The sequence below is a fragment of the Lepidothrix coronata genome, unplaced genomic scaffold, assembly GCF_001604755.1.
Source record: "Lepidothrix coronata isolate B3197 unplaced genomic scaffold, Lepidothrix_coronata-1.0 Scaffold153, whole genome shotgun sequence".
Classification (NCBI taxonomy): domain Eukaryota; kingdom Metazoa; phylum Chordata; class Aves; order Passeriformes; family Pipridae; genus Lepidothrix; species Lepidothrix coronata.
In genome coordinates, this window is record NW_016690333.1 from 804,992 (window position 1) to 830,510 (window position 25,519).

Consider the following 25,519-nt stretch of genomic DNA (forward strand, 5'->3'; position numbering starts at 1 on the left):
AATGACTTAGAATATTTGGAAGGCTAAGGAAATAAGAGTGAAATAAGTGGCTTAGAGTTTATCAGGGGGGATATTTCCCCCAACAACTGGAATAGGGTTCAGCTCCACTCCAGTTCACGTCCCTGCTTCCCCCTAAAGCCACATCTGTGCACCCAGAAACTTTCCTCAGTATTGGCTTACTTACTTATTTAGGATGACTTTTACCCACCATCAAAACTTCAGAAGCCCAACAAATCCACCTGGAAATTTGGACTGTTTCAAACTGCACTGGAAGATAACAGGAGCTCCACAGAGACAAGGAGCATATAAAGTCACTGAGGAAGGAATACTTGCAAGGAGGGAGTGATTGCTAGGGAGGAAGGCCAGAGAAAAAGTGGAAAACAACAACAGAAGTAGTGGCAGAAAAACTGGGAAGAGGGAGCAAAAATGGTAAAGTGACACCATAATGCTTTACTGTCTCTGAAGCAAGGGAAAATTGTGAAAGCATTCATTTATTCATTTTCAGCCAAAGAAAAAAACTAGGGCATAAAAAGAGGAGGCAAAAAGAAAGAACAGAAAGTAGAACATGTGAAGGAAAAGGGCAGCAAAGAAAGAGGAAATTCAGAGAAAGGAGAAACAAGTGCTGGAAGTAAAGGAGTAGATGGTGGGGGAGGAGGCAGCACAAAGAGATTCGACATACAGGGCTTTTAGGTAAGTGAATTTTATTTGTATATGTCATTTCCTACTTTTTATTGCATTTCTTTGGCAACCATCCCACAGTTCCATAACCTATGGGTGGGTGGGAGGAGGTGGCTAAGAGGGCAAAATGGTAGTTTTTGGCAGAATATTGACATGACTTGAGTCAGGTCATTACTTGTGGTTGTCATTAGACAAATAGTGAAACTGGGTTAATGGGGCAGGTGTTTATGAATCCCACAGGCTAGAGGAAGCTCAGCTTTCAAAACCTGACTCCCATAGAAAGGGAGAGGCCCAAATGATTCAATGCAGTGAAAGCAATGGTGAGCAGTGATTTCAGTGCTGCAGGGGCCACAGGGACATATTTCAGATTTACGAGATGGTTCCCAACTGTCAGATGTGCTTCAGCCTCCCAGCAGACCTTGGAAGGTGGACACCGAATAGGTTTCTGTATTGTTAACTTCCTTCTTTGCAACCATCAGATGGAAATATTTTTTGTAGTGCAAAATGAGATCCTGAAGCACAGGTATATGGCAAAATATGACTTTCATGGAAAATGTTCTGAACTCCATCTTTTCTGGGTACCTTGGTTTATTTTTGCCCTCTGTTTGACTCTTTACAGGCTTTTTTTGCTAATTACCTTGAATTTTAAGTGGAAACATTTCTCAAACATACAGTATCAAATGAAATGAGTTAGGATTTTTGAAGACTTTAGAACTCATGCAGAAGCTGCCATCCTGAGTCAGACAAAATGTCCATGTAGACCAGTGCTTTCCCTCTGAGAGTGAGAGGAGCAAATGTCTAGGGAAAAGCTGTATGAACTCTGATATATCACTCATATAGAGCAATCCTTCTTCCCCTGTGTGCTCCTGCCCTCTGAGGATCAGTGTCAGAGACATTTTGATTTGGAGGCTGGATCTTGATCATCATGTTTAGTAGCTGGTGATGGATTTCGTTTGCATGATTTCATGTAATCCCTTTTATGGTCCATTTACACTTTTGACCTCCACACCATCCTGTGGCCATGAGTTCTGTAATTTCATTATGCGCTGTGAGGATAAAATACTTCTTTTGTTTGTTTTAAGACTGATGCCTGGTCATTTAATTGGGGCTCCTAGTCCTTGTATTTGTGGCAACTGTTGAATAATGGCTCTATATGTTAGAAATTAGGTTTTTGAAATAGAAAATCTCTCTTGCAATTTTAAAGCCTTATGATCAGGCAGGCTCTTCCTCTTGTGAATCTTGCCATGAAAAAAGGAAAAATTCCCAACTCCAACTGCAGTCTGAGGAAGTTAGAATTAATTAAAGCAAAAATAGCTTTATAGTGTTCATACTGCACAGATAAGTAGCCTTAAACTTGTATGTCCTATATGGTTCACGTCTTATGTCACATCACAGTGCTCTTATCATTTCCATAATATATGAAATAATCCATTTGTAGTGCCATGATCTGTGGCACAACTATTAAGTCATAAGTGTAGCAATGGGAGAGTGTGTTCACTGAGTTCTCTGCAACAGCAAGAAGGGGAAAGGCCTGGAAAGTCAATTAAAAAGCTAGGGCTAGACTTTGAACAAGTCACCTGAGCATGGACAGAGAGCAATGTACAGCGGGGTGGACTAGGGTGTGAACTCAGAGCTTCTCAGAAGCTTTGGTAATTTCCATTTTCACATGCCAGCTCCCTGGTACCTGATGTAAATGTGATTGTTTCTTTTCCACCTGCACCCAGGCTGTGTTGTGCTTGGTGCTGGGTGAGAGCCTGTGTGAGGTGCTCTCTGTGGGGTGGCTGACAGGGCTGTGCTGTGCACCCTGCTTTGGCCTGCAGTGATTTGCCTGTACACCTCCACCCTTGGTTCCTTGGCCTCTGTGGTCCCTGGCCAGGTAGAGAAGGAGCCAGTAACTGTGTGGACTTGTCTGGCACAGCAACAGGAGAGGTGAGCCTGAGGGAGCTGGAGAGCCATCCAGTGTGCAGGAAGCAGTGTGGAAGGATCTGTGCTTTTCCCCAGTCTCCCATATTTCACCCTGTGCAGGCAGGAGCAGGAAAGAGAGACGATGTGAGGCAGTGTTTCCATCTTCCTACAGCTGGTAGTTATCCAGCATCCTCTCTGCAGCATCTTCCAGTTCTGTGTTATTGTGTATCATTCCAGTCAGATTGCTTCAGAGAGAGACAAAGAACAGATTCCAGGATAAAATCAAAACTGCTCCAGAAATGCACTGTGTGTGGCAGTATTTGGAGCAGTGGTGAGAGGTTAAAAAAAGAGTTTGACCCTAACCCAAGAATCAAATTTAATGTCAGAGAATTTAATGCAACACAAGGTGTGTGGAACAAAGACTGTTGGGGGGTCTCGTTTATATTCAGTTATGATGAGCGATATTCAGCACTTAAAAAGAAAAACAGTGCAATGGCTTTCACTGAATTGTATGAAGAAACAGGATAACTTTAACAAATATCACAAAACATGTCACAAATCAATTGTATTGAAAATATATTGGGTTTCTTTAAAAGAAAAGATCAGAAAAGGAAGCAGCACAAGCAGGAGGAGAGACAGCACACAAAGATTTACTTCTGAGTGCTACAAAATATTGAACTAAAAATAACATTAAAGATGAAATTTGCAATGAATCTCAAGCTGCTAAATTCCCAAAGGCTGGGTCTGCCAAAGGCTCTGTTGGTTTCCTCTGTTCTTTTCTGTCTTTATTTAAATATTTTATACAGTTGTCTATGTTCATGTGTAGCGCGAACTGTCATTTATATTTCAGTCCACTCTAAAATGGATCTTAGACTATCTCAAGCTGTGCGCTGCAGAGAGTAGTTTTGAACTGAGAGGTAAGCTGAAGTGGTAGGGACAAATGAAGACTGATATTTAATGTAGTTTTTGTGTACTCATATTTTGCTGTCATGTATTTTGCCTTAAAACTGATTTGTAATTTTCTGTGTTTTGTGACATTATGATAAGATGTGATGCGAGAGTGGTTTCCATTTAGCAAACACGTTGATGTATTTTTGAGTCGGAGTGGCTGAATTCTGAATTCTGACCTTAGGGTTTAATGTTTAGCAATAACAACATGCAAGTTTAGATCTGCAGTCTTAAATGCTCCTCCTTGTGCTTTGGGCTTGCCAAGGTCAACTTTTTAATATTAGACAGTCTTCAGCTTATTTTAGAATCACTCCTCTGGTAGGCCCACAGGGTGCTTAATATCCTCACGACTCCATTGTCTTAGGAATACAGGGCTCACCTTACATAGAAAAACTGGGACTCGCCGTGGAGCTGGATGCCTGGGAGAGATTCTCTCACCCTTCTGGTGTTGGGGGAGGAAGCAGAGAGACCTGTTATATCCCCTACAAATTGCAGCAGCCGTGGTGGCTGGGGCACAGCGAGAGCTTCCTAATTGCTCCCTGCAGGGTGGGAGACACCCGAGCTGGGGCTGGAGGGGCACGGGAGGCAGAGCTGAGCCCCCAGCCCAGCACTGACAGGGTGATGGCATGGATGGGCTGCAATCCCAAAAGGAGAAAGAATTCCCTTAAGGGATGGTGGTGCTGCTGTATCCTGACCTTAAGTCAGTCCTGTTGCTGATACACTGTGCTGTTAGATTAGGTAAGAAATATTGAGGTGGGATTCTGGTGGGATTCTGCATTGTTTTTACACCAGCATGAGGAGGAACAAAATTAGTAGTGTTGGACTCCATTTCATCGATTCTTATAAAAGAAAGAATTCTTAAGAAATTATGTTGCTTTCTTGCTTCTGAACAGTAAGTCATAGAGAATAAAAATTTTAAATAATGACTATTAGATTAGGAAGTCTAAGAAGCTTTTGCTACTTGGGAGCTTTGACTATTAAAAATTGATAAATTGCCACTGAAATACAAGCAGCTCTGCAATATGATAGATCAAAGTTCATTTTTTCTCCTAATGCAGAGTTAAGATGAGCAGACTTACTTTTTGCTCATCTTCTTTGCAGATCAAAAACATTCTTTTCTTTTTATTTGAGTGATCAGTGTACTAGAAGAGCCCAATGTATATGTTGTGACTGTAGTAAAATTCTTATTCACAAGCCCTTAAGTAGTAATACAGCATTTTGGCATTATGCAAACCTCAATACATCTCAGCACTGCTGTCCAAAGTGTATAGTATGTCTCCTCCACATAATACAGATGTAAAGGTAATTAATTGTAGTGCATGAAGTGATCTTTCTTAAAATATTTTGACCACATTATTAAAAAGCTAACTCTTCTCAGTAGCGCTTCCACACCGAGTTAGCAGAAAGACTTCAGCATGTTGTGTTTTAGTGGACTGTATTCCATAGAAAGGACTAGAATGACTGAAATGTAAACCTTGGAAAGACTTTGCTCATGGCTTTTTCCAAATCTATTAATTGCATGTCAATGTAGCTATATGAGTTTTTATTTTTTGTGTGTAATAGATATATACTATTATTTTCCAAGGATTTATAAATCCACTCTGTGCTAATTTGCATTTTTAAAAACCTTATAAATTAAGTAACACTAATCTATGTAATGAACGTGCAACATTAAACACTTTTAAGGGCAGCAAATATGATCATATCCTTCAGAAAATATTTCTAACATGTGTGATTTCCAACCCACTAACTTACTTGTAAGTTGTATAAAAGCTGCAGTTGATAACAAGGTCTTGTGTATCTGGATCTTTGGGTAAACAGTGTCTGCCAGTGTAGCTGGAGGAGACAGACATTTCCATTTTTAAGATCACTTCTGTGAAGAAAATCCTTATGTGGGTGTCCACAGCCTGGCAGCTGATCTGAGGTCAGGCACAGTGTGCACACACTGCCATAACACCCTTCACCCAAGGAGGAGGGAAATCCTGCTTGTGGCCCCATGAAGGTTCAGTGCAGCAAAACACTTAAGCACATAATTAGTTTTAAACGTAAGGGTGATATATAAGTTAGAAATATACTTTGCTTGAAGATGCGGGATCAAAAACATATATTCTGGAAGGAGGTATATAATGCATGAAAATATATTTTATGGGAAAACCTTTATAGATAGCTAGATAGGAAATGATGGAAGCCCTTGATTTCAGTTCAAGGAATACTTACATTTACAGTATTTTATTTCACATTAGCCTTCAGTAGTCTGCCATACTCTGTATCTGGCCATGAAATTTTCATCTGTGTAGTCTTAATCTTTGGAACATAAAGATTTACCATCTCTGAGCCTGATTTGGCTTATCTTGGAGTCGATGACAGAAATCCCAATTTTGCTCTCAAAGGGCATGATTGGACCAGTTAACATTTATTTCAGCCTTGCAGAAGGACATATTCCTGATTTTATATGTAAAGTATGCCAAAATAAGATTAAGAGACTTTGTGAACATTGCATGGTAAGTCAGTGGCACGTAGTCATAGAACTAAGAATTCCTTCCTTCCTGACTCTCACTTCCTTGTTTTATACTGTACTTTGGATAATGTGTCTGCATTCCCACAGCAATATTCTTCTGGCACACGATAATGCAATAGTTTTGAAATATGCTTTTCATGTGATGTGTGAAAACATAAAATCTATAGATGTGCAGTATACATGGATAAAAGAATTCATATTACAATATGTAGCTACAAGCATAATAAATGGAAATTGATGAAAAGGGAATCTTTCTACTGCTGGGATTTTAGGAATTAGACAAATGTGTGTAGTTCAAATAAGGCAGAATTTCTGCTTCTTGTCACAGGAAGAGCGATGAACATGTATCAGAAGAGAAAATCAGCTGCTGCTTGGTAAGTACCCTATGATTTTTCTTGACTGCTGCCATTTGGGCCCTACCAAGTCCAGTACTTACTGTGCAGATCAGGGCTGCGGACTCCTTACATGTTCATCTGTCATATGAAAAGACAGTCTTAGAAAAACTAGAACTATAGCAATACAATACCATCTCTTCAGAAATATTTTTATTAATTAATTTGCTCTGCAAGTGGGAGCTAAATCAGTATATTGGTGAAGTTAATTCCTGGTCCAGTCTTTTCATCTTGAAGGCAGAAGAGAATCCCAGAGAAGTGACACTGAATGCTATTTTTCTCCTATTTTTATAAGCAGTCATTGCACAGTGCAATATTAGGTGAAGCAAGTCTTTGATCTAAATGTTTATGCTAAGTGGTTTTAGTTCTTCTTATTGTTGTTGTTTAACAGTAGTAGCAGTAGTAATAGCCTAAGTAGGAGTATTACTGGAAGACCCTCTGTAAGGCTCTGCCCAAGGAGCTCATTAAAGGATAGCACTCGGGAGATGATGCCCTATCCAACTGGAATCAGCAGGACACAGGAACTACATCCCTTTCGATGAATAACAAAAGAAAGGGTAGTTTACATTCTTTGATACATTTCTGCTCGATTAACCCCCAGTGGGATTTTACCCCTCCAGTCACATTTTTTTGTTCCTCTAATCTTCTTTTGTGTTTGCTCACTGACCCCAAGCATGTATTTGACTTGTGACCCTATTTCTGTTAATAAAATACAGGCCATCTGACCAGCATTCGCACCACTCGGCTACAAGGTGATGATTACCTCATTGTAAATGCTCTGAGTTAGCAACTCCCAGTGTAAGGCTGGTGGCTGGGTGGGCTGAAGATAACCAGTGGAGGCAGCAGAAGCATAATCTGAACTGTGATTTCGAAACCAAACTACAGATAATAAACTCCTTCAAAATATGTAACTCTGTCCGTAGAAGAATTGTATATCTCCTTATGTATTGTTCAGCTATTAATTAGTTGATAATGTTTAGGGGATTATGGCATGACAAAAAACAATTATAGCTATAATGTGGAAATTTTCAGTGTGGGTGGTAGCTTATAAAATCAGAATTATCCTATTTCCATTTTGGGTTATCAATTATAATAATATGCCTCATGAAAAAAATACATCAGCACTCAATGGTAATAATTTCAATATAATGTTTTGAGGCTAAATTAACACTTGAAAGCATAGGTGAGCTCTTTCCAGGCAAATATTTGTTTTTAAAGCACTAGCAGACATGCAGGGTGTGGGTTTTTTTAAGAAAAGGCATAGCAATGAACTTATTCATGCTTTCACCAAATCCTTAAACCATGAATCTTATGAAGAACACTGTTAATTGTGTGTTACATGAAAAAATCATGCCAAAGCCATTTATCAGACATGTAATCTGTGTCTCTGTTTTGTGACAGGAAGCCATTATTTCCACTGAAAAAACAAATCCGTTAAATTTGAACTATTAGATTACAGCAGGGTTAAGGCTGCTTCTGTGCTGTAGAGTCACATCAGGGTCACAGCCCAGTTCGAGAGATGTACTGCAAGAGCTTCATATCTGATTAAGACAAAAAACTGATAAAAATGTAATGCAGACTAACAATATGGAATTATCTGATGCAGTTTGGGGGGATAGGGGCAGGGGGTATAACATCATTCAGTTTATTTGCATATGTTTGTTCTTTCTACTGAAATCAATCTCTTTGAAGGAAGCAAGAAAACTTTAGAAAAAGAAAATATTATTAATGCTGGTAAGAGAACACAGAAGAAAATCTTTAGTAAACATTTCTTTTCCAGTGTTGATTATCATTCTGTCTAATGTTTATTTTCATAGTTTTCTTTGATCCAAACACAAATAACAATAAAGTTAGCTTCATTTCTTTGAACTAACAAAACTATACTGTGGCCAAATTTGGAACAAATTTTTAAGTGGCTTTTTTGTTTTTCTTCAAAGCCACATACCAGATTTATAGAGTAGATATTTGCGTAACTCACACCCTCTCCTATATAGGAATGTTTCTATGGCCAGCAGTAATTTACCTGCTGTGGGCCTCCTCCTGACTGTGTTGAAAGGCTGAGGGCTGTGAACATCGTGGGCATGTACTCAATAGTGGTCCAGGGAGCACCAGTGACCAGGGCTCTGGGTCAGGGCTCACCCCCTTGTGTTATGGAAGTTGTTACAGTTTGGAGGGATGGAGTGTGGCTCCGTGGGGGTGGCTGGTGGGTTTAAACCCAGAATGGGGTCAGTGCACCCTCACTGCAGTTCCTGGCCACGCAGAGAGGCAGGGCAAGGGTGGCAGAGCACCAGCTCCGTGCCCATGGGACCCTCTGCTCAAGGGCAGCTGGCAAGGTGTTGTTACTGCTCCTCACTGCTGGACCAGAACCAAGCACAGGTTCTGTCTTCACAGTCTGCTCCCATCAGAATCTGACAGACAAGTATCTACCATAGACTTAGAAACAACTACGTTCCTAATGTAGATATTGTACAGTTGTAAAATGTGTACTACAGTATTTACCAGAGTGGTTGAGACTAGGTCTGCATTGCTGGGGGAGTTTTAGTCTGTACATATTTAAAAACTCTGCCAAATCACAGATCTGCTTAGGAGACTTGGCAGTACCTGCTGGGGCAGTGGTCAAGAGTCCGTACCAGTGATGGAAAGCATGTATGTCACCCTCAGATTACAGCCAGCATCTATTCTGGCTATTCTGTTCAGCCCTCCTGCATGCAAATATTGGCTCTGAAAGTGGTGAAAGTTATGAACAAAGACCACCATGTCAGTCAGGAACCACAGCCTCAGTCAGTCAGCTACAGAGGAGCCATATGCTGGATAAACTGACTGCTTTTAAGATTTTTGAGGATATGATACAGAAACATGTATCCAAAACTCACTATTATTTTGCTCTCCCATTATATTCCCATGTTTGTCCCACTGCTTAGCCTAGCTGAAACAAGGGCATCCAGGCTAATGATTGATTGCCTCTGTGAGTAGGTCCAAGTTTCATTCTTAAATCAGCCAGCATGTGGTTGATGACAGGGACAAAGCCAACCCTCATCACTCCCTAAGCAAATCATCTTCTGCTTTACTGTACACTTCGACCAAATTATGATTTCACCATTGAAATAAGTGTCAAAATTTCCACCAGCTTTGAGTGGATTTGGATTTGGCCATTGGCTTCTAGGCACAAATGGCCTCTTAAAGGGCTTACTTTTTAATCAGGAGGTGCTTAAGTGCTTCAAGAGAATATAAAAATAGTAATGAATGCAAATGACATGAGATCAGGTATTGCTAAAAAGTGTCATTAGAAAATGTTTAAGGTTAAATCAGAACTAATTCCAGTGCCTGCAGGTGACTCACACTTAAGCAAAAATGAAAATTTGGGTTCTAAACTGTGTAGAAGAGTTTTTGGTGAGCCTTTTTACTTTTTTTTTATTTTCAGTGAAGGCATTGTTGGTTGGGTTGGAGAGGTTTTTAATACATATAAAAAAATGAGCAGAAAGCCTTGTAGATGGGTGTAGTAACATCTGCCTGACTCTGCAGAAGCCTGAAGCAGCAGCAATGAGAGGTATAATGCTTGAAAACTAAAGATGCTCAGCTATGCCATGCTGAAAACTCAGGCTATGTTACAGCTCAGAACAAATGGGAATCCATGTACAAATAAATAGTATATAGCTCACTGTAGTGATGGCCACATTTGGGAGGGGTTGTGTTTGTGTTCTAATGTTCAGCTAAATAATATTTAATTTAATGTTCTATTATTTTTATATTCAAATGAAATCAAATATCTGCAGTTGTTGTGATAACATGCATTGCCACTGATGGCCCAGGCTGAGGTGGGTGCAAAGGAAGCAGGTGATGTCCTGGCCTAGCTACTTTGTAGAGTAGGTCTGCCTTGAAAATTCCTCTTCAGAATGTAGGACTACTGTGTTCTTCACATCTAGGGTCTTAAACACGAGTTGTGCCTCGGAAATCTTATGTTATATAGTCCCATGGTAATTCTTCTTCCTTTATCTCTAGTAATTTTCCTCTGCTAGGTCCCGTCTGTCCCTTCTGCTCAGCGGGGGAGGTTGTTCCTTTTCTTTGTTCTATTAATTCTCTCATAGCTACTATCTACTACATTCCATGTAACATCCACATTCAAGCTACTAAGCCAGTGTTCAAGTATATTAAATCCTCCATTTTAAAACAATAATAAAAGGTTTTTACTAAATAAATACATAGAGCTTCTCTTAGGTCATGCAATAAGGAAACTGAATATAGAGCTAAAGTTCCCAGAACTTGGCAGGACAAAGGAGCAGTTTACCACAGAGCCTTTCCCAACACTCAGAGCTCTGATAGTCCTTAGAGGAAATAATAAATCTTTCTCTTTGTCGCTCTTCTCTAGGTTTCTTTTGTTGTTTAGGATTGAAAAAAATAAGAAGTGTAGGTACTACTTACAAGGCAGCTTCCTTGATGTTTCTGGTAGTCCAATCAAGGGACAAGATTGTGTATATAGGAAGGGGAGATGAACAGTTCATCCTGTAAAGGAATTAAAAACAAAAGTGGAAATCCTTTTTAAGAAGAAGAGTGGTGGGGATTATACCTGCATGCTTTCACTAATGGCTTTGCAAACATTTAGCCAGAGGTAACCTAGAAATCCAGTTGCACTTTATTTAATATTCAGATAAGGACCATTCACCTGCTGTTAAGCTACAACATCTACAATCATTCTTTGAATACTGATAATTATATGAAGCAGGCTTCCCCAGAGGCTGGTAGTCTAGTCTGGATTCACCTGGAATACAAAGATGAATAATATTGCATATTACATGCACCCAAGTAGTTGCAATTTATAGAAATGTCCATTTATACTCCTGAAAAAAAGATGTGTATTTCCCTAGGGATATAGTATATGGTGATAAAAACCTGTGTGGGGGACTGTTTGGATTGTAACTCCTAGTGTGCCTCTTGTTGATTAATTGATAAACAAATAAATCATTATATTTAGCCAGATATCTCACTACAGGCCCACAAAAGAGAAAATGTTAAAAAGGAATTTTGTGTGCCTCCCCATAAGGAAGGGTTACTCAGAGACACAAGAAATGAGTACTAGAAGTGGCATCCAAAGGCTCAGAGTCGATGTGTGTACACATTTCTAAAGGATGAGTAGCATTATGAATATGCTCTCCTCGCCCCCTCCTTTCCTCCTCTTTCTCCCATCAGGTGCCTTGTCCTTGTTCTCCCCTCTCATTTGCTGATGGCTGATAACACCTTATCTCCACCAGGGAAGCAACTGGGAAGTTTGCTCCTTCCTCACAAGACTGAGGGTATAATTAGAACCACGCACCTGCTCAGTCCTCCGGTGACTCGGTTAGTCTACATCCATGTCAAAATCCATGCTGTGAGGGTAATTTGATCATCTCACTTACTTTTTTCATATACTTTATATGAATAAACCACCAGTACAAGCCTCCGTTGAGTTGGTTCAGTTTAATCTCACAAATTTGTGTCAACTCTTTGTTGCCAGAAGAATTTTATCATTTGATCTCATGGTTACACTTTAGTAGACTTTAGTACATATTTTATTTCACTCTCCAGAATATAAAATTCCATTTTGTGTCAAAATCATCTTTTTATTATTATCTATTTATATTTCTGAGATACTTACAGACTTCAACTGAGATCAGGGTCTTGTTGTACGAGACAATACAGAAACATGCAATAAAAGAATTCTAGTCCCAGGAGCCTTGTAAGCTGAATAAAGGCTGAGAGAAAGGAAATATTACCTCTTTTTACAGATGGGAAACCAAGGCTCTGACAATCTCTCTGTACAATGCAGTGTTGTGCCATACAGTGATACTGAAGAGAGAGTTCTGAAAAAGCAACAAAGTCCAGAAACTACGCAAAATAAAGGTGGATTTAAACCCTATTATACTGGCAAGCATCTATTCAAGTCCAAATAAGTCAGAGATGCACACTAGTTTCATTTGCACACTGAGCATCCCAAGGCTCTCTTGGCCTTCTCCATCCTCATGTGTCTCCCAGACCCCCTTGAAAGGCAGACAACACCGTTTTTTGATGCTGTCTTAAGCTTGTACAAGTTTGCCACTGCTTCCTCTAGCAGTTAACAAAAATGTACCTCAAGCCCTGCAATGCCACAGGGGTGTCAAATCTCTCTGACTGCAGCAGCTTCCAGGCTCAGCAGAGATACATCAAGGGTCTGTTGGGTTCTCCTTCCCAGCATCTGAAGGGTAACGTGATCTTTTTGTCCTTGGACAGAGCCTGGAATCTCCTGTGTTAGAACACTTTGCTGCTCCCAGAAGGCCCTGTAAGATCCCAGGGAGGCAGCAGCCAACAGAGGATATTCACTAAAGACCAAGCAGCAGAGCAGCACTTTGGTATTCCCTGAAGACAGCAGAAATGAGAGGAAATGGTAAGTTCACCGTCTCCCTTTCAGAGATGACTAAATTTAGGAGGGGAGTCTGCCAGGAATGGGAAGGGGGGAGATGTAGGAGTTTGTACAGAGGTGCTTTTGCCCCCTCAGATCTGCTGGGTTGCTGCAGACATTCACACACCAGCCTGCTGAATTTGGTTTGCAGAACTCTGTGAGCTAAACTCTTCACCGTTCTAACTGCACCACTATAACACTGCCTTTCGACTAAAAACCAGTTCAGACTAATTGTCAAGGATCAGATAACAGGAAAATATTTCTATTTGACAGTCTACTATTTTTCAATTGTTCCTCTGTTACATATCTAAGTAAACATTTGTTCCACTTATCATTTCTGAGGAAAAGACATGAATCATTTGACTAGTAAAACCACAACGACAGCTGTTGCTTATTAGAAACAGTCATCTTGTTCAAGAGCCTGCTATGGAGGAGTTCTTCAGGAAACTGTTTCTCCTTTTAGTGCTTTACAGTGCAATGAAAGCAAAGTTGTAGAAATTAGGGCATTTTTGTTTCACTTATGTGATTGGCAAAACACCCAGGTGCACACACATGGAACAATCATTACAGCTGAGTTAGAAGCCCCCAAGAAACAGGAAAATACTCAATTAAGAATGCTACTAATGATGTAATACTTATGTTCTTCGACTTTGTGGCATTTATACAGACCCTACATTATAGGTGAAACAAAACTGGATTTAAGGGTCCCTTGGTAAACAGATTGTAGTGTTTGGGATTTTGGTGTTAGATGCAATATTTATACCAGTTATTATGCATGTACCAGAAATATTTTTCATCATTTATGTTTTTTCCGCTCTTAGGAATAAATTGACCTTGGATTCATAAAATCCCTAGAAGCCAGTCATCAGTGGTCACTAGTACATTACTTTCAGAAAAAGCTTTTCAGGCCAGTGACTAAAAAATAAAAAAGAATAATTTTTAAAAGTCTGGTCAGGATGGAAAAAACAGAGAGAGCAACAAAATACTTTTTAAATTAGAAACAAAATAAGAAGCAAAAATTGGACCTTGACAAATTCAAGAACAATGAAGTGAAACTAAGTCAGGTTAGACATAAAGATTTTTCCCTTCCTGGAGCGCTGATTCAGAGGCTTAATAGACCATAAGGGCCAAAATCTGTTTCTGTGACCTGTGTGGAACAAAACTGTATTAAACAGAGGCCTAAGAGTTAGGCATTTTATGAGACAAAATCACTGGAATGGTATACCCTGTATGATGCCATTATTGTCAGCTTTGAAGGGAGAAGCCAAAGACTAAATGAGCATAGAGACTGCACAGATCCCAGCAGAGCAGAGGGGAGGAACCTTGGCAGGGCAGTGTAGAGATGCTACCAAGTAGTCTGCTCTGCAGGTAACAGGAGAGCTTGTGGCTTTGTGGCTGTTACTTAAATACCTTTCAAACCCACAAAATTAATTTGCAAACACTGAATAAGAAAGAGTGAAAAAGAAAATCATTTAAATGATCCATTTAAATGGATTGTTGGATTATGCAAAAAAAAAAAAAAAAAGGAAAGCAGAGCTGGGAAACTGGAAAGAAGTGTGTCACTGAGCTGAGGTTTATTACGAGTTAGAAATCTGCAAAACTGTCACCAATTCAATAATAGTATTCAGCAAGGTTTCCAGAGATCATATCCTGCCCTTCATTCACCCTCCCAACACTCAGTGATGGGAGTCAGCACTTTGCTGCAGCTGGATATTTAGAAGTCATTTGTTCTGTGTAACATGCCTGTTCTTACTAATCTTAGTCAAGTAAGTAGTCCATCCTCATGTGTCATCCCACAGAAGTCAAATGTGCTATTAGCATAAGTGATGATTACTTATCTGTGTGAGGTCCTGGGAGGTTGGGTCTTTCAGCATCAGTATACTTGACATGGCAGTCTTTCTATTGTAATTTAATAAAATGGGGCCCAATTCAGTTCAGAGGTGCCTTGAGGAATAAGCTGGACTTAAATGGTGCTTAGGCCTTTGACTGGACCTCTGCAAAGCCTTCATTCATTGAGTGAATGCTAATTAGTCAGAAGGGGGTTATTAAATAATAGACTCAGTTCTTTATCTTTGCTTAGAGCACGATACCTTTGCAAGTGCCTGAGCAAAGTGCTGTAAAATCTGAACACACTCAGAGGAAATTTCAAGTACAATTTCTTTCCTTGGTAAAGACAGGGACTGCAATGTCATTAATAAACAGTAAAGAGAATTTGTACATGTCAATTCTAGAATACAGTGCACTAAAAACAGGCAGCATAAGACAGTGTGGAAAACTGCATCTCACAGCTGCACTGGAATGGAGATCTCCCCTCCAGACAGGGGGGTGGAAAAGGCCTCATCCAGAACCCTGTGCACTCTGGAAATCTGAGTCTGATGAGTTCTGAATTAGGCCCTTCTTGAGCAGGCACTCTTAGACACCCTCAGTATCCAAGTCCTGGATGATTGTGAGCAGTAACGCACTCAGTGTAACATCTATAAACAGATCAGTTACCCCAATCAACTACTCGGTGCAAGGAGGAATCAATCAGTTCATTTTCTGTGCCATGCACCTCTCCTAAAGAACAGCTCCTAATTGCTGCATGGATAAATGAGGAAGAGTTATCACTCATGCTGAACATGTTATTTTAAGGGGTTACAGGTATTTCTAACAGCTGAGAATCTCTTGCTTTTTGGATTTCTCATATCTTTTTGTTCTTCACCTGATTTCTGAGCAGTTACCAGCCTCAGAGTGGCTCCTGTATTCTTTCTGAACCTTCATTTTAAGATTCTACAGTTCTCATAGCATTTGCATATTTTGCGAATGCTGCAGCAATTCCTCGTAACTTTTGTGGTCGTCTCCTTAATTCATAGTTTCCTCCGATTCCCAAAGTGTAATGGACATAGGAAAATTTTTGGATTATAATTTCCTAACCAAATAGCTCTTTTCTCTGCTTTTTCTTACATGTGATCTGCTATAGTTGCAGAACACATCTTCTGTGTGACACCACAAGAGTTTTAAACAAAAATAAGATATTAAAAAAAGTCTTAATACAAAAAAATATTGCCCAGCTGTTCAGTTCAGAGGGTTTGGCATAGTACATCCCAAACAGTAGACTCATTCTAACATTTGATCTTTACCTTTGCTGGCTGTATCTGTAAAACAACCTGCTATTTGTGTCTTACTGCATCTATGCTTTTCAACCAAGTGTTTGTGAGGAATTGCATTTATTAATTAGGACATCAGTGCTTGCCAAATTAGGTGTACTAAAGGCATATATGCAGGTCAATCCTGTACCATCACACGTGCAAAGTGCATTTTACACAACGCATCGCTCAGACTTCTGGGGAAAGATTAAAATCTGAATAGTAGATGGCAAACAGGTCCTCACTACATTAATAACAACAAAGGATCATCATTGTCAATATTAATGAAACAGTGCTAGAAAAGCTTTTTTTATCATTGCCTGGACAGTGTAAGTTTTTTTTTCCTATTAGATTTTTAATCAAGTTCAGACATTTTCAGAGCTGAGAGGCCTTTGCTGTCTCGTGCCCTTGTACAGCCTAACAACATGGCCACACTTCAGCCAGCTGTAATCCATATGAAGTCAATAGGACTTTCAAGTATGACAATTAAAAACCTTTGGAAAAAGCTTGCTTAATCAGTTTTTAAAAGATTTCAAGATCTGTATGTGTCCACCATTATTTAAAATAAGCATTTTTTTATTTGCTACCCATCCAAGGACCTGGTTTTTCTTCATTTTCCCATTAGCCTGGCAGTTTAGCCAGTAGAACCCTTTTATTCCTCCCACTGGAGTAGCAGAGAGAAATTCATTTGATTCTAGTGGATAGTAGTTGATTTCATTATCATATTATAGAAAATAAAGATTACAATTCCAAATTATTTTGCCTGCAGTCCACACACTAACCATGTAAATGGCAATATGTGGAAAAGTTGACTACATCATAAAAAATTTACTTCCTGCAAGGATTTTCTTGAATTGGTTTCAAAAGAATCTGCTGTTTGGCATCTTTCCTGTACTGAATTTCTGGAGGGTAACTGCATTATGTGCATGTAAAACATGCAAAAGGAAACATTCACTGAACTCTTTCTTTCTGCTACCAAATGTAACTGTACCACATTGTTTGTGTTTAAAAGACTTGCCTGAAAGCAAAACTCTACAGGCATACAAGGTTATAGATGTATGCATTGTAAGATAACCACTAATGGAAGGTGAAATACTCTTTTGCTTCACTTGCTGTTGAGTGACAAAGGTTGCATCTAATGATAATTTGAATATTCTGCTGACAGTTTGGGATATTCTGCCCCCACCAAACTAAAAAAATAATAAATAAATAAAAAAAATAAATAAATGCTTCCAACTCCCAGAGCAAATGCCTATAAGTCTATAGAAAACAAATTAGGAATGCGTTATTCTCAATGAAAAAAGTCTCCACAAGAGCTATAATTTTATTTTTTTTAGTGCACAGAATAACATAAATCAAAAGAAGCAATAGTCTACCTTGTGTTTTGACTACTTTGACCCTCTTCAACCCCTGCCAATTTTTATCTCATTTTTGTTTAACTTTGTACATCAGAGTTTAATTTTAAACCTGGTCCTGAAGACAGTGATGTATAGGGTACATCAAGTATAGCTTAAATTACCCTCTCCCCAGTGATTTGAAGTTGAGGGGAGGGTCTTACTCCGCAGCAGGGTGGGAAAGAGAAATGGTCAGATGTTGCCCTTTGAACCTGACCACCCTCAGCTACAGAAACATTTATGCCAGAACATCATTTATTGATTTTATTATATTTTAGGATCTCTTAAAACTGTTGGTGAAGTTTACCATATATTAATTTCTGACACATGCATATAAAACCAGAAATATGGGTTGAGCAGAAACTATAAATATAGACAACACTGCCCAATAAACTTACATCCTTTCACTTATAGGTTTCTACTTCAGCTGATCATTCTGAGCAGCCTGTCTTTGAAAATAAATGTTACCCCTCTGATAAGCTAACCAATTTGAAGATTAAAGCTGCATTTGAGGATTAAAGTTTTTCTTATTTGATTATTGTTGTGTCTTGTAACAGTAGAAGATAAATATTAATAAAATGTTACAGTCCGATTTCTGCTCACTTTACGCATGTGAGCATTTTATAGCAAGAGACTGAACAAATTATGCAGGATTTGGCCCTTAAACTCAGCATTGACTGCTCTGTTTTCTCAGTCCACTAAGAATAAGTCTCCCGTGAAATGTTACATGTACTCGGCAAACTCCTGAACCCACTGCTGCCACGGAAAACTCTCACTGATGGGTAGCTCCGAGAACTCACCCTCCAATTATGTACCACAGAGCTATGGATGTGTTTTTATTGAGGAGAATAAAAACCACAAGAAGCGCTCTACAACAGACCACAAAATGGGTTTGGCACCTGTGTCTGCCCGGAGCCGAAGTTTCGGAGTTGTGTTATCACGTGGCCCGCTGACCCCAGGAGAGCAGGGCTGACCTTGTCTTACACACAGAAGTCTATTGCTATGACTCCCCTGAGAGCACAAACCAGCTGCAAACTGCTGCAATGATTAACCCTTATGTGTTGTAGATGTAACATCGAGTCATGGTAATAAAGCTTTCACTGCATAACGGATCTCTGGCTTTGTAAATTGTTGCTCTTATCAGCTGCACTGGAGGATGTTATCCCTTTCCTGTGAAGCATGACTGCTGTGTTGTTCACTGGAAAGGAGACCAGATCTGTAGACTCGGTGATATTTATTCAATTGCTTTGAGAACAATACTTTGTTTAAGCTAAAAATGCAGTGTGTGGAAACAAAAAACCCCATGAAATACTCATACATATGAAACAATATATTAATTAAAATCCAGAACGCCTGTAGCAGATTTGAATCTGGGAATGCCAGATTTGCTGTAACAGACAACTGTGTTGTTCTGTTGAGTCCAGGCTCCCATTTGTGGAAGTAATTTATACCCAACATTTTGTAAAAATGCAAACTTCCAGCCTAGAAGAGTTAACTGGGCAATTACAGAGTTTTGCTGTTTGGCTGGAAACAGACTGTTTGTAGCGATCAGCACTCACATCCCCAAAATATAATCAGTGTAAGTCTTATTTTGTCATGCGCCCCAAACACCAGACCCAGTTCTTTGCTGTCCTATTTGCCCAAGCCAAGGGGAGTTCTGAGTGCGTCTCAGCTAAAATCCAAACCGCAGGCCCGTGAACAAGGCCCTGCTTCCTCAGAAACGTGATGCCTTTTATCTCAGCCTGCTTCCCACCTTCCAGCCCTTCCCTTGCCAAATCTGTGGCCACATCAAGGCTGTGAAAGCAAAGGTGACCTCAATGTAAGCCCCGGTATGATACGATATTATCTGCTTTAGTCTGCACAGAGCCAGAAACACTATCTGAGAGGTGGAGGCTGTGTGTGTCACGAGGGCTGTCACTGCCCACAGTCACTGTTCCAGGAGGGGCTTTCCGACATCCCAAGAGCCAAGAGCAATGAAAAGGATTTGTTCAATGTATCCACCCATCGAAGCAGCAGCTCTGAGTGGTTTAGAGGCACAGGATTGTGGTCCTTGCTATTGCTCTGTCTCTCTGAAGCTCAGAGGTTGGACAGACCAAGAGCATTGCAGGGTTCTGTCCACAGCTCCCAGGGACTGTTTGTAGGTTTTACACACAACCTTTTTCAAAGGATAAAACCAGCTTCTGGGTTCAGGAATTAAGCAAAAAAAAATCCCTTTGGTATAAACAGAGGGAAAAATAAATTCAATTTAAGGAAACAAAAATTGTTTTCCCTAAAAATGTGAGGCCTTAAGAGCTTTGAGAGGGGATATTGTGAAAGGCTGTTGTGAATACACTGTTTGGGAGTGTAGTACACTAATGTCACTTGGTGCAGATTGAGAAAGGGTATTGGAAAACTTTTTCAGCTGAGTGACAACTGGGAGGGAGGCTGTATTGACAATGGGTTTCCTTGCAAGATTCCCAGGTGTTCAGAGGGAGCAAGTTAGAGCCCTTTGATAAGAAGTAAATTAACACCTCTCTGTGGTCCATGACTCATCCCTTTCTCCACACCTTTCAATCACATTGTTTCAGCCTGCCCCAATGAAGCAGAGGAGGATCTGCAGGAGCAGTGCTTGGGCTGGCCTGGCCAGGGGCTGCACCAGGTATTTCTTATTTCTTACCAAGGAAAAAGCTGCTCTGGACTAATGATGCTTTGCTGGTTTGTATCTGGATTCATCTGCTTGAAAAACAGCACAGATAGTTTTACTGCAGAAGTTAGGATAGACAGGATTGTTCTTCACTCGTGAGCACAGGGAGCATTTTCCCACAGGGACAGCAGATGAAAGGAATTAGTTTATTCCTCTTTCCCAAACGCCACCTCCATAGGTACATCAGTGCTGTTATTTTAACACCAACAGCTGTAATTAAAAAAAAAAAATACTATCAAGACCTCTGTGAGTCCTGCTACAGCAAATATACATAAAAAGACAGTGACAAAACATTTAAACTCCAAAACTGGCAGGAACACAGAGAGGCAGTAACTTCACTTACTCCCTCATCGAGCCCAGCAGCTCCTGTTTTTCTCTGAGTAGCAGCTGTGGTCTCCCAGGTGGAGGCTGTTGGCCTCTGAATGGAGCAGAAGTTGCCTGTTCCCTCTTCAGTAGGGTGGGGAAGGGTCTTTTTGTGATGGTACCTTGTGTCCTGCTTGGCTCCTGCAGGTGTGAGAGACTGGTGAGGAGGAGGAGGTGGCAGTAGGTTCCAGGTGCTGTGGGACTGTGTCCTGTCCTGGGGCTCTGCCTTTGGAAGCTGGAGAGGCCCTGTGTGCCCTTTCACATCTCATCCCTCCTCTGGCTGCCACTCCTGTTTCCGAGGTACTGTTGTCTTGATATTTGGTTCCTCAAAGGGGAGAGAGAAGCAACAAATTTACTGAAATTATCTTGATGTTATTTTGTTCTCTTGTGGGGTTTCTTGTGTGAAGGGTGTATCTCCTCTATTAACTCCCATTAATATCAAACATCTACTATCCTATTAATAGGATTTGCATATGGAAAGGAAGAGGACTGACCTTTAAATTCATTAAATAAAGCAAATTAAAAAAAATAATTTTAGTTAAAAGCATTAGTGTGATGAAAAATAGAAGAACAAATACATAGACATCAGTATCTGGGCTTTCATTAACACTAACGAGCAAATTATTGCAAAGGAAGATTTGCATCATTGGAATACGTATTCCAGCCTCCATACTGATATATGTGATGCAGGGTTATCTTTGTATGGCTCCTCTTTCAGAATATATTTTCTTTTTATAAAATAGCCTCTTTTCAACTCCCATTGGGGATCTCCTTATAAATGAGGAACTGGTCCTCAAGGGACTGGCCTGGCTAGAAAAGTGTGTTATTAGGAAAAAAAAAGTGCATATTAGAATACTAAGCAATATAATTAGCTCATTTCTTTGGTTTTTTAGAAAATCTTAAAAAAAAAAAGTATAGCCAAGTTTAATTAAACATATTCTCTGGATGTTTGAATTGTGTAAGAATTAGAAAATCCTGTTGTATTTTAGAGGGATTAATTGCATCAATTTAAGGTTCTTGCTCTAATCTCCAATATGCAGTCAGGTATCATTGCTGCTCTTGCAAAGCAGGTACAGTGCTGTGAATGTGATGTTTGCCCACAAATCTGGGGCCACAAGCTGCCCCTTGGGTGGACATTCTCAGCCCTTGAGAGGCAATTAATGTATTCATCTTCTAATCTTTTAGACAGGAAAAAACATAGGTTCTCTATAGCAAAACTGGCTAAATCTGCAGATTCAAAATATTATCATTCCTAATGATAAATATTGATTTACACGTGTTGAAAAGCTTCAGTTGCCTTCACAGCAAGGAGTCTAAAATATAATTAGATTAGTAATGTTTCTGCCACCAAATCACTTTTTGAGGCTGATTCTTGAGACACTGATTTCAGAGGTCTCAGGATCTCCAGCATTGCTTTGCTCTTAGGTCTTAACCCATCTGTGTCTCAGCTTTCCAAAATACAGCCCTTTGTAAAGTACTTTGAGATACTTGGATCAAACTTGCTGCCTGTCCAAAGTAGTATTAATCAGTATTTTGTGCTATTTTGTTATGCTCAGTCTATAAAACCAGCTGTTTATTCTGATCCTGTTCTGTCTCAGGCCCCCACAAGTGGGAAGAGGTGAAATGTTTCACGTTATTCTGCTCAGAGCTCAGCTAATGTCATCTGCTGAATACAGCTCTAAACATCTGAAGCTGGTGAAATTAAATAAAGTGTGAGCATCCTTTAGTCTGGAGCTCTTTGCCTTTAAAACAATTACTCATGGTAACCTTAACAATGGTATATCAAGAAAAAAAATTCTCATAAAAGAATGTGGTGTTAGGATGGAGCTCTGCCTGATATTAGAACAATTATGGAGCAGATGCATCCACTCCGAACAAAGTGACCTTTTCATCAAGTTACAAAACATTAAAGGTTAAAGAATGTTTGAAAGGAAGTTAATACTTTTAAAACATTGGAAAAAATTGCCATTCTTTCAGGACCTGACCAAAATCAGTGGGAAACTATGAGATGACTGTTTAGGCACATCCAGTCATAATTTAAGCAACTCTTATTACAGAAGGATATTAGCTATTTTACATGGTCTGTTTTATTTTACAGTTAGAGGTGCTTTTTCAGAGAAGAAATGAGATTTGATAGGAATAAACAACCAATGACAGAAACCTGCTCTAAAGCTTGGCTAATTGCAATTTTAAAGTCGCATTTCTTCCTCTCCATTGTGTACAGAGGAGAACAAAGAGAGGGAATCAATGGTGGTGTCAGATTTTCTTAGTTTCCACGTTTCACCTGACCCGGGCGGTGCAAACCCCAGTGACCAGCCGGGGAGCAAAGCGCTGCGGCTCCTGCCCCGCGCTGCCCCCGCACACGGCGGGGACGCGGCTCCTGCTCGCCCAGGGCCGCCCGGGAGGGGACAAGTGCCCGGGACCACCTCCGGGGTGCGGGACAGGAGCGGGGCGGCCGTCGCCCTCTCGGGGCTCGGGGCCTGCTTGGTGTATGCCCGGACAGAGGATCTCTGACATTTCCATTAATTTTTCCCGGCCAGGGGGTGAGGGTGGGGGATGCCGGGTGCCGCACACGTTGTTGGACCCCGCACACGGCCCCGCAGCGCCCGGGCCCCGCACTCTCCCTGCGCGATAAATTCAGTGCAGCCCTCCCTGAGCAGCTGCCGCCGGGCACGCGGGGAGCGGGGATTTGGGATTTACGGCCCGGCGGCCCCGCCGAGGCTGTTTTTGTGTCTGTGTCCTGGCGGCCCCGCTGCGGGGTCAGAGCGCGGGGGAGGAGGAGGAGGACGAGACGGGCCGGGGCTCAGGGAGCCGGTCGCTCTCCTCGGCCCCGTGCGCGTCCTCGCGGGGGCACCGAGCTCCGTCCGTTCTTTAGGGCCGGCGGGGGCGGCTGTAGCTTTTCCCTTCCCTCGGTGGTCATTGGGGCCCGGAGCGGGTCAAGGTGCGCTACCGGCAAATGGGCAACTTCTTAAAGATAAACTTCCACGTCTTAGTGCAAGCGCTATGTGCCAAACGCTAAAGACCCGCCTGGGAAGGAAGTTTCTGTGAAAAGAAAGAAGGTTTTTGCTCGAACTTAAGCTTTATCAACTTCCCACTTCAAGTATTTTTTTTTTTTTTTTAAGTGTATCTGTGCACAACAAAATCTTCATTGCGTTCAGTCACAGGCGGTCAGCAGAGAAGCAGCCGTGCCAGCTGTGCGATGGGAACTTTGAGGTGATGCGAGGAATAAGAGGGGAATCCCTTCCCCTTCTCCGGGATCCTCCAAATGCCTTTCAAATTAGCCAGCCCTGAGGATCATTGCCAGGCTCCACAAAGGCGTTCCCAAAGCCTGCAGCCAGTGAAACTTTGTGTAGGTAAAATTAGCTAAAGCCCTTCTGCTGAGACAACAGCCTTTGTTGTCACATGTGGTAGAGTTCCAGGATTTGTAACTATTTTTCATAAAAGGTTTTCCTGCTGCCCCAGTGAATGCATTACGCTACAGTAGCTCTGAATGGTATCGCTTATTTCCTTCAAAGCAGCGGCCGCTTGTTTCTTCAGAGACCTCAAGTCCTTTCAAGGACTTCAAGGGGGGCAGAAAAATGTGATAGCTGAGGGGGGAGTGAATCGCGCCGATAGATCTTATTTTAGCGGCATCATCGCCACAGGGCGCGGCCCCTGGGAGCGCGGCGGGTGCCGGGGCGGGCGCTGGCCGGGCCGAGAGGGGCTCAGCCCGAGGGAAAGCCCAGCTGGAACGAGGGAGAGCCGGGACAGCTCGGTGGCCGAGGGGGAAGGCAGAGTCGCGGGGACGCGCCGGGGGCGGCTCTCCGTGGGGTGGGCAGCAGCAGCGGCATCATCCCGCAGAGCCGCGGCCGGGCCGAGTTTAACAGGGGACTTGTTGGCACCCGGAGGGGCGGAGGGGCTTCGCCTCCGCGGGGCCCCGCGGGAGAGGAGCCGCTGCCGCCGGCCGTCGCCGCGGGGGACGGAGGGAGCGCCCGCCGCGGGCACCTCCGGGCTGCGGGGGCTCGCTCCAGTACAGCTGCGGGGTCCCCGGACCGGGCCGCTCCGCTCCGCTCGGTCCTCCGCAGAGCCCTACGGCTCCCTTGGCCGAAGTTTCCACCCCTATTCTTACCTACTGTCTCGGTGGTTTTTTTGGGGGGATGTATTTCTGATATCTGTGGTTGGGTGAGGAATTACTGTCAACTCTGGAGGGAAGCGAATCGATTCGGACAAGATTACCTCCAGCTTAAAATAAGGCTTCCAAATATGAAGACACTGGGCGTACTTAGACTTTCCCTTCTGCCCCGTGCTCTTGTCGAAATGCCTGGTCCTGATTGCAAGGGCACAGCTTTTTCAGTTCTGATTTTCTGGGGCTTATTGCATGTCAGAATTGTAAAAGTCCTCTGGACAATTTACAGACAAAACATCTGGTTCGTTAAAGCAAAGCTACTGGACTAAGACAAACAAACTTTGCTGCTGTGTAAATTCACTTACCCAAACAATTTACATTCAAGCAAAGATTCTTAGCCCGAAGAAAAAACTTTTATTCATTTGTATTCAGGAGGTTTGGGAATTCACAGGCATTTTAAAATAATTTTGCTCTAATAAAGTTATGTAGATATTACAAAATGTCTTTGTTCTCTTCTCAGATAATTATCGCTGCTATAATGGTTATTGACAACACTTTGTATTTTACAGAAGCGCAGTATCGTTTTCGGGCGTGGGCAGTGGGGTTTTTTAAACAAACTTGTCAGATCCGTATTCATCTGGTCCAGCCTTAATGAAAGCTGCTGCTTCTTTGTTCTTCGCCGGGAGAAACCCAAGTACTTCCAGCATTTCGATGGTGCTGCCGAGGCGTGGGGCAGGAGGGCAGGCTGTGCCCTGGCACAGAGGGCCGGGGGTGCCCGGCGGGACCGGCCGCGGGGCCGCCGCGTTGTGCGCGCCCGGTGCCGGCGGCGCCTCCGCGGGGCTCCCCCAGCCCAGCCCGCGGTCCGCCCGGGGCTGCGGGGGCTGCCCGGGGCAGGTGAGGCCCCCGCCGGCTGCAGGGGCTCGCCCCCCGCCCCGGCCGCCAGCCCGGCCCCTCCGCCCCCGACAGCCGCTGCCCCGCACCGGCGGCTCCAAAGGCCCC

At 42.0% G+C, this 25,519-nt stretch overlaps 1 long non-coding RNA gene across 1 annotated transcript; it reads left to right on the forward strand.

Moving 5' to 3' along the window:
* The first annotated feature begins 378 nt into the window (after positions 1 to 378).
* On the forward strand, positions 379 to 18,392 carry LOC108504146. The gene is made up of 6 exons (XR_001877014.1): positions 379 to 429; positions 512 to 690; positions 6,378 to 6,423; positions 11,688 to 11,772; positions 12,682 to 12,835; positions 18,064 to 18,392. It is a non-coding gene; the product is annotated as an uncharacterized LOC108504146 (long non-coding RNA).
* Positions 18,393 to 25,519: the final 7,127 nt, after the last annotated feature.